Consider the following 9056-nt stretch of genomic DNA (forward strand, 5'->3'; position numbering starts at 1 on the left):
GGGATTTCTTTTCTGGTCCCATCTATTTGGAGTTCTACAGGCTTCTTATATGTCCATGGGCATCTTTTTCTCTAGGTTAGGGAAGTGTTCTATAATTTTGTTGAAGATATTTACTGGCCCTTTAAGTTGGGAATCGTCACTCTCATCTATACCTATTATCCTTAGGTTTGGTCTTCTCATTGTGTCCTGAATTTCCTGGACGTTTTGGATTAGGAGCTTTTTGTACTTTGAATTTTCTTTGCCTGTTGTATCAATGTTTTCTATGGTGTCTTCTACACCTGAGATTCTTCTATCTCTTGTATTCTGTTGGTGATGCTTGCATCTCTGACTCCTGATCTCTTTCCCAGATTTTCTATCTCTAGGGTTGTCTCCCTTTGTAATATCTCTATTGTTTCTCTTTCCATTTTTAGATCATGGATGGTTTTGTTCCACTCCTTGACCTATTTGGTTGAGTTTTCTTGTATTTCTTTAAGGGCTTTTTGTGTTTTCACTTTAAAAGCATCTACTTGTTTATCTGTGTTCTCCTATATTTCTTTAAGGGAGGTTTTTATGTCCTTTTTACATCTATCATCATCATGAGATGTGATTTTTAAATCTGCATCTTGCTTTTCTGATGTATTGGGATATCTAGGACTTGTTTTGGTGGGAGAACTGGGTTATGATGATGCCAAGTAGTCCTGGTTCCTGTAGCTTAGGTTCTTGTACATGCTTCTCACCATCTTCTTATCTCTGTTGTTAGTTGGTCTTGCTATCTCTGACTGGATCTTTTACCTTCTGTGGGCCTGTGAGACTGTGGTATTAGGTGTGTCAGCACTCCTGGGGAGATCAGCTGAACAGGATTTGGGTATGGGAGGCTATGGGACACCCGTAGCTCAGCAGTGTGGATGGAGACCAGAGTGATACTGCCCCTGGCTTCCCCTCTGTTTTTATATGCTGTGCACACTTGGCAGGTTTCTCTTTGGAAAGTTATTGGAGCAAAAGTAGTAATTTCACCTGTGGATCTAAAGTGAGAACAGTCCTGGGAGACCAGCTCTCTCCTGAAGAGATTTGGGTACAGATGGCTGTGGGACAGCCTTAGCTCCAGGGCACAGATGGATACCAGAACTGTTTTCATTAGGCCTTTTTTTTCTAGCCCTCCACAGGGTCAACCTATATCACACCTGCTCCCACTGGGATCTGTTTCCTGTGTTGACCATGCCTGAGTGGAGCTGTCTGGTGACAGGAGTGGAGGGTTTTTAGGTCAAAGGATCATCTGGATGTTATTGCATGTACTGGCTGGTTTTGTGTGTCAATTTGACAAAGGTTGGAGTTATCACAGAGAAAGGAGTTTCAGTTGGGGAAGTGCCCCCATGTGATCCATCTGTGGGGCATTTTCTCAATTAGTTATCAAGGGGGAGGGCCCCTTATGGGTGGTACCATCTCTGGCCTGGTATTCCTGGGTTCTATAACAGAGCAAGCTGAGAAACCCAGGGGAAGCAAGCCAGTAAGAAACATCCTTCCATGGCTTCTGCATAAGCTCCTGTTTCCTGACCTGCTTGAGTTCCAGTCTTGATTTCCTTTTGTGATGAACAGCAATGCAGAACTATAAGCTGAATAAACCCTTTCCTCCCCAACTTGCTTCTTGGTCATGATGTTTGAGCAGGAATAGAAACCCTAAGACAAATTGGTACCAGCGTAGTGGGGTATTCCTGTAACAACCTGACCATGTTTTGGGGAGGACTGTGGAAGGACTTTGGAACTTTGAGATAGAAGAGCCATTAGGATGTTAAGAGCTCTGTGGAATGTTCTATAGGAGTTTAGAAGATAATGTTAAGAACAGTGCAGAAAATGGAGGCCTAACTTGTGAAATTCCAGAGGGAAGATTAAAGACTCTTATTAGCACCATGTTTCGATTGTGAAGATTCTGTGGTTTTGGTTAGCTGGGGCTGAAGAATCAGCTGTGATTAACAAGATACCAGAACCACTAAATCGAACCTTTGTGTTACTGGGACTATTGATGCTGGTTAGTTGGAGCTAAGAAATTAGCGGTGATAAAGAAGAAGCCAGCATCACTGAGGTGAAATATTCTGGGAAGTGTTTTCTGAGAGCACAGAGGCTGTGTTCCAGAGATAGCCACAGTTGTATTTTGTGCTGTGGCTGGACTTGGTACTGTGTAAAAGTCACCCAGGTGGTACTGGTTTTGAAGGCATGAAGTGGTCATGAAGAGCAGCTGAGGCTTGGCACTGTGTGAGGCCATAGAAGGCCATTGGTGAAGGTACAACCTCACTTGCAATTGATGGCCCAGGACTGAAGGGGTCATGCATAGGAGTTGAGGCTTAGCACCATGAAACGAGCCTATGAGAGGCTGTTGATGAAGCCTAGTTACAGCAGAAGACAGAAGTGTTTTGGAGAAGCCAGTGCCATGCAATGGCCACCAAGAACAGCAGCAGCAGTGGAGTACAGGCACCTGGAGCCTAGAAGAAAAGGTGTGTGCTACCAAGGGCAGAGCTGGAGAAGTTACCCAATCCCTTGGAGGAGCCCAGAAGATCATCAGTTGGATCCCAGACATTGAACCATTGGCGTTTGAGTTTTGCTTTTGATTGTGATTGTGCCCTGATATTTTTCCCTCTTGATGGAAGAAAGAAAGAATTTTAGTGGAGCTCACAGTTAAGAGAACTTTGGATTTTTAAAAGACTGAATTTTAAAAGATATTGGACATTTTAAAGGGATTAAACTTTTAATAGGTAAAGACTGTGGGACTTTTAAAATTATTTAGATCTTGGGAATGAATAAGAAAGTAAGGGTTGAGGCTTAATAGTGATGTGTTTGTCACGTTGACAAGGGGTCAATTGTACTGGCTGGTTTTGTGTGTCAACTTGACACGGGTTGGAGTTATCACAGAGAAAGGAGTTTCAGTTGGGGAAGTGCCTCCATGTGATCCATCTGTGGGGCATTTTCTCAATTAGTGATCAAGGGGGGAGGGCTCCTTGTGGGTGGTACCATCTCTGGCCTGGTATTCTTGGGTTCTATAAGAGAACAGGCTGAGAAAGCCAAGGGAAGCAAGCCAGTAAGGAGCATCTCTCCATGGCTTCTACATCAGCTCCTGCTTCCTGACCTGCTTGAGTTCCAGGCCTGACTTCCTTTTGTGATGAACAGCAATGCAGAACTGTAAGCTGAATAAACCCTTTCCTCCCCAACTTGCTTCTTGGTCATGATGTTTGTGCAGGAATAGAAACCCTAAGATAGTGCAGGAGAAAGAACTTCAGAAGGTCAAGGCTCTGGACAGTCTTCATACCAGAAACCAGAGAGGAATTCTCTAGTGAGTCAGAGTCTCTGTTTGTGTGATTATTGGGAATGTTGACTGAGCATTGGGAAGGCTACTTGTCTAGCAAATATGGAGGAGCACATGGAATGTAAGACCTCTCATCTGCTCAAACACACTGGGAAGTTTCATGACCACACAGTCTAAAATACACCACATAGTTTGGGGGCTAGAGTCTGGCTTGTGTCTGATCTAGAGATGGTAGCCAGGGGCAATTGCTGGAGCCCCAGTTCTTCAGTCTTTCTTCCCACCTGGCAATCTCACACTTGTGTTCTTCCTGCAATGTGATACTAGTATATATTTGTCTACTTCTCTGCAGCATTAGCAAGGATGCTGGGTTGGAGGCCTCAGTAGTGGGTCTCTGCTTTTTCTACTTGGTCTGGTTGTTTGTCTCTTTGCTTGTGTGGTTCGGTGCAGGAAAGTCATTGAACATTCTTCCCAGTGGAGTTGAAATAAAGAGTGAAATCAGTGAGGGAAAGAGAGACAGAGAGGAGCAGAGAGTGAGAGACTGAATCAGACAGAACATACACCGAGCAGTATGATGGCTGAGTCAGGGGAGGGCCAGAGACTCTTCACCTCCTTTCTCCAATGTCATTCCCCTCTGACCTTTAACCCCACAAAGGAAATGACAGAAGACTTTTCTGGAGCCCTGCATTCTTCTTTGCTGATATTGCTGCCCATGGGGCAAGAGCAAGCCCTGGACTGACAGTGCAGTTTTTACTGGCATTATCTTCACACCCTCAAGATAACCCTGCAGAGACCTTAGCAAAAGAGGCTCAGCTATGAGGACAGTGTCAGGGACTGGTGTAGATTGCCTGTGTCACAATGCTCCTTTTGTGAGATAACTTTTCTGACTATGTGATTACAAGTGTCATTCTGTGGATTTCTAGAAGCTGAAGAAATGGATGTGTCCACCACCCTGGCTTCATGTCTGCATCATGGGTCTCTTATGGGCTGATTGTAAGCAGCATCAGTGTATGCTTCTAGTAGCTGCTGTATGCGGACAGATAGTTCTCTCACAGAGGCTCCATTTCCCTCTCTGTAAGTCAGCTAACTCTTCATTTGTTCTTAGCCCAGACCCAGAAATTATCAAGACCTATCAGGGGCAGAGCCTAAATGTCTATTTTTATGTCTCCCTCTTCTGGATCCTCCTCACTGGAACTCCAGAAGACATATTCTGGTTAACCTTTCCTTGGTCAGATTTCTACTATGTCTTTACAGTTTATAACCACAAATTGTTGTTACAGGTTCCCAAGGCAGGACTCTGGCTCTGATTCTCCTTCAAACCCACACATGACTTCCCCATTCCCTATCAATCAAATCCTATTCTCCCTCCTTACATTTCTGTGCCACCACTTCTCCAGTTGCTTTAATGAACATAGGAATTTCCTATAACTCTCTCTATATAAATAGAAATGACAACCTACTACTCAGATGCATTTTCTACAAAGGCATGGAGTAGAAAATGATGCTTCCTATTTTCCTACAAATGTTACACTCTGATTTTTTGATTGTTTATGCTTCCTTCAGTAAAAGGCCTCCTCTCCAATGTCTTCTCACTATGACTGTCCTTGAAAGCCTAGGTAACTGACACCTGTGTCAGTTAAATTCCATCCCATACAGAAATTTTCCCAAGGACTTGCTTTGTGTCTACAGAGCTACAGACGAAGGTCAAGGTTACAGTGTTGGAAGTAGATATTCTGGATGCCCAGTACCTGAGGAGAACCTGCCAAGGCATCTATGTTGCGATCCACAATGCTCTTGACATTGATTTCTCAGGTGTCATAACCAGGCAAACTATCCTATATGTTAATTTGAATGGTACAGTACCTGAGGAAAATATGGATCTTATAGGAAGATGATAACAGAAGGACAGGTCGTGGGGACTCCTGCTTTGGAACATTTGCTGCGCTCACTCTCCTCTCTGATAGCACAGCTCACAGTCTCAATATTTCTGTAAAATTATATTTTATTTTCATTTTGTGTCTGCATGAATGTCTGTGTACCATTGGTATGATGGGTACCTATGGGACAATAAAAGGGCATCAGCTCCCTGGAACTGGGGGTACAGGTGGTTGTGAGAAGCCATGTGTGTGCTAAGGATTAAACCCAAATCCCCTGGAAGAACAGCCAGTACTCTGAAGTGCTTTGCCATCTCTCCTGCCCCTAGTCTCATAGTTCCATTGAGGAAAACAGGTTGAGAGGGGGAAGGTACATGATCAAGATTCCAGAGACAGTAAGAGAATGAAAATTTAAAGTCACACTCTCCATCCTGTTCTCCTTCATACCAGTGTGATAGATCAAGCCCCACACCTTCATTTCCATTTACCCACTTCCTGCTTCTAGTCCAGAGCCAGGTATTAGACAGCCCAGTGTGTGTTAGCTTAGTTCTGTGAGAGCCACCCTGTCCCCATGAAACAAAGTGTCCCCTGCAGACCACAGCAAATCTGTCTCACAGAAGCATGCTGGGAGGAATGATCCAGAATTTGTCCTCCCAAGCACTTTTCTCAGGAGTCGTCAAGGTCCATGTCCTTAACACTAGCTTCTCAGCCTACTGTGGCTCTCCTCTGAAGGAGGTAAGGATTCTCCCAATGCCCCCTTTATTTTTCTCTATTTTTCTTATCGGTGGCCCTTTCTGCAGTATGGCTACATGGTATTCATTAGGATAAAACAGGTAAATTTGCATGGGATTTCTATGTTATATCCTCACTCTCCCTACCAAGGATAAATCTCCTTACTGCTCCTATGCACTCTGCAATATCTCTTTATATGTTACTTTTTTATTAATTTATCCTATCATATATTACACCCCAACTACAATATCTCCTCCATTTTCAATCCCCTACTTCCTTCATTAGCCTGTCACCTCCTCCTTTCCCATCCAATCCTCCCATGTTTCCTTTCAGAAAAGAATAGGCATCATAAGGATCTCAATCAAACATGGCATAACAAGTTGAATTAAGACTATACAGAGACCCTCACATTAAGGCTGGATGAAGCAACCTAGTTGGAGAACATGGGTCACAAAATCAGGCAGAAGTATCAAAGCCAGTTGATGTTCTCTCTGTTAAGAGTTCCCTGAAAACACCAAAATATACAACTATACCCTATAGAAGGCCTAGGTTAGATCAATGCATGCTCCCGGATTGCTGATTTATTCTCACTGAGTTCCTATGAATCAAAGTTTGTTGATTCTGTGGGTTTCCAGCTTGAGACCCATGCCACCAAGGGAACCCCATTCTGAAACTGTTTAGAAGACCAGAAACTAGATACCAAATGATCCAGAGACCTAGGATAGAACTAACCACAACAGGTGTGTGTGTATATATATATATATATATATATATATATATATATATATATATATATATATATAGTGTGTGTGTGTGTGTATGTATGTGTGTGTATATACAATCAGTGAAATTATGTCTAATGATATTCTGTTATACACATCGATTGATGATAACCCAATTGTCACCAGAGAGATGTCATCCAGGAACTGATGGAAAGAGATGCAGAAGCCCACAGTCAAACATGAGACAGAGTTCAGAGAACCATGCTGAGAAGAGGGGTCAAAGACACCCCCCAAAAAAACCTGTATGTGTTCCTAATGTTGATTTTCAATTTGTCAATCCAAGAGTTCATTACATAAGGAAAAATGTATTTTGAATTTCCAGGAATGCCTTAAAAATATCCTTTTTAGTTTTTCATCCACAGCTCTGACACACATATGTGCAGGAAAGTACCAAAAACCCCAGGTGTTCTTGGCCCGCCTCTCAACTATAATGCTTACCTCTGCATCTTCCAACAATGGGGGATGTGAAGTGACAGGGATAGTGATTAGGGTATTCTTTCACTAAAACATTGTCACACAGGAAAATATGTCACATTGATAGCTTTCAGCCACCACTTGTAAGCAAACCACACATTTAGTTGGTAAATATACTTAGCTTGAAAAAACTGGAACTGTTTCTCTGGGAAATCTAGTTACAGAGTAACTTTTAAGGTCAATAAATCAGTGGATAACAGTGGTAATGACTCCTTGCCCAACACATTCCTTCCTTCCTTCCAGGATCTTCAGGTCTGCACTGTGCCTACAGTGTTCTGCCTTTCCAGGAATGACTGGCACATATTGTTTTTCAGCTCTCAGACAAACTCAATAGAAAAGAATATGAATGACAAATCCTCGTTCTTAAAGCTATATTGCCAAACTACACAGAAGAAGGGCTTCCTCTCCAGAAATGAAGGTCATAGACAGACAGAAAGAAAGATCTGTAAAGGCTGGACATCTAGAAGGCCCCTCTACCAGATACCTTACATCACATATGTTTTTGATTGCTTGTTTATTTAATTGCTCATGTTCCCATTACATAATTGTGCTGATTCAGGAACAGAAAAAGAATTCTGGGAATAGGATGGAAATAGCAAGAAGGTCTATTTCCCGATGCTGACATTGACAGTGTGTTGTCTGTGATTAGGTACCCAGAACCTACTGGAGGCCTGTGTCCAAGCCAGTGTGTCAGCCTTCATCTTCTGCAATACAGTTGACATTGCAGGACCCAACTCCTACAAGGAGATCGTCCTGAACGGCCGTGAGGAAGAGCATCATGAAAGCACATGGCCTGACCCATACCCATACAAAAAGATGGCTGAGAAGGCAGTGCTGGCAGCCAATGGGAGCCTCCTGAAAAACAGTGGCACTTTGCACACCTGTGCCTTAAGGTCCATGTACATTTGTGAGGAGAGAAGTCCACTCATTTATAACATAATAATTAGGGTCCTGAAAAATAAAGGTATTCTGAGTGTTACTGGCAAATTCTCCATAGTCAACCCAGTGAATGTGGGCAATGTGGCCTAGGCACACATTCTGGCTGTCAGGAGCCTTTGAGACCCCAAGAAGTCCACAAATATCCAAGGACAATTCTACTATATCTCAGGTGACACCCCTACCCAAAAACTATGATGATTTAAATTGCATTCTGAACAAAGAATGGGGCCTATGCTTTGATTGTGGTTGGAGCCTTCCCCTGCCCCTGCTCTACTGGCTTGCCTTCCTGATGGAAACTGTGAGCTTCCTGCTGAGTCCGGTCTACAGGTATCAACCTGTAGGTATCAACCTTTAACCACTTGGTCACACTGTCAAATAGCATGTTCACTTTCTCCTATAAGAAAGCTCAGCAAGACCTGGGTTATGAGCCACTTGTCAGCTGGGAAGAAGCCAAGCAGAAAACCACATAGTGGATCAGGAAACTAGTGGGGCAGCAGAAGGAGACACTGGACACAAAGTCTCAGTGATGGGGAGAGGGTGGGGACATGGTCCTGGGTGTTATCATTGTCCTCTAGCAAGGGCAGAGGCACAAGCCAGTTCCTGTTGCCCTCTTTTGACACAGAGACCAACTTGGTGTCTTCCTCATGTCACCACAAGCCTTGGCAATCACTGACCTACCCACAAGCTTTCTTCCCTAAGCCCCTGCCCAGAGACACACAGGTAGCTGTGCCTCAGCAGCTGTGACCAAAGGCTTCAGTGATTAAAATTTCCTGTCACTTGGAACTTAGTATTGGTTTTTCTTTTTCCCTTCAAGTTGTAAATCATATCCTGCCTTCGTTAAAATCCCATTGCATTATGAAGCAAGACAGGAACAGCAATACATATTGTAATGCCTTACCTGGAGTCAGCATCTTCCTGTTCTTAAGCTTTGCTATGGTTTCCCTTCCAGAGTCAGGCCCTTTCAGTTCACAAATAGAACACAGAAGT

At 43.4% G+C, this 9056-nt stretch overlaps 1 pseudogene; it reads left to right on the top strand.

The window, feature by feature from the left end:
• The first annotated feature begins 1194 nt into the window (after positions 1 to 1194).
• Positions 1195 to 8596, top strand: LOC127682170 (3 beta-hydroxysteroid dehydrogenase/Delta 5-->4-isomerase type 2-like; annotated as a pseudogene).
• The last annotated feature ends 460 nt before the right edge of the window (positions 8597 to 9056 follow it).

Source organism: Apodemus sylvaticus, chromosome 4 (assembly GCF_947179515.1).
Source record: "Apodemus sylvaticus chromosome 4, mApoSyl1.1, whole genome shotgun sequence".
Lineage (NCBI taxonomy): Eukaryota > Metazoa > Chordata > Mammalia > Rodentia > Muridae > Apodemus > Apodemus sylvaticus.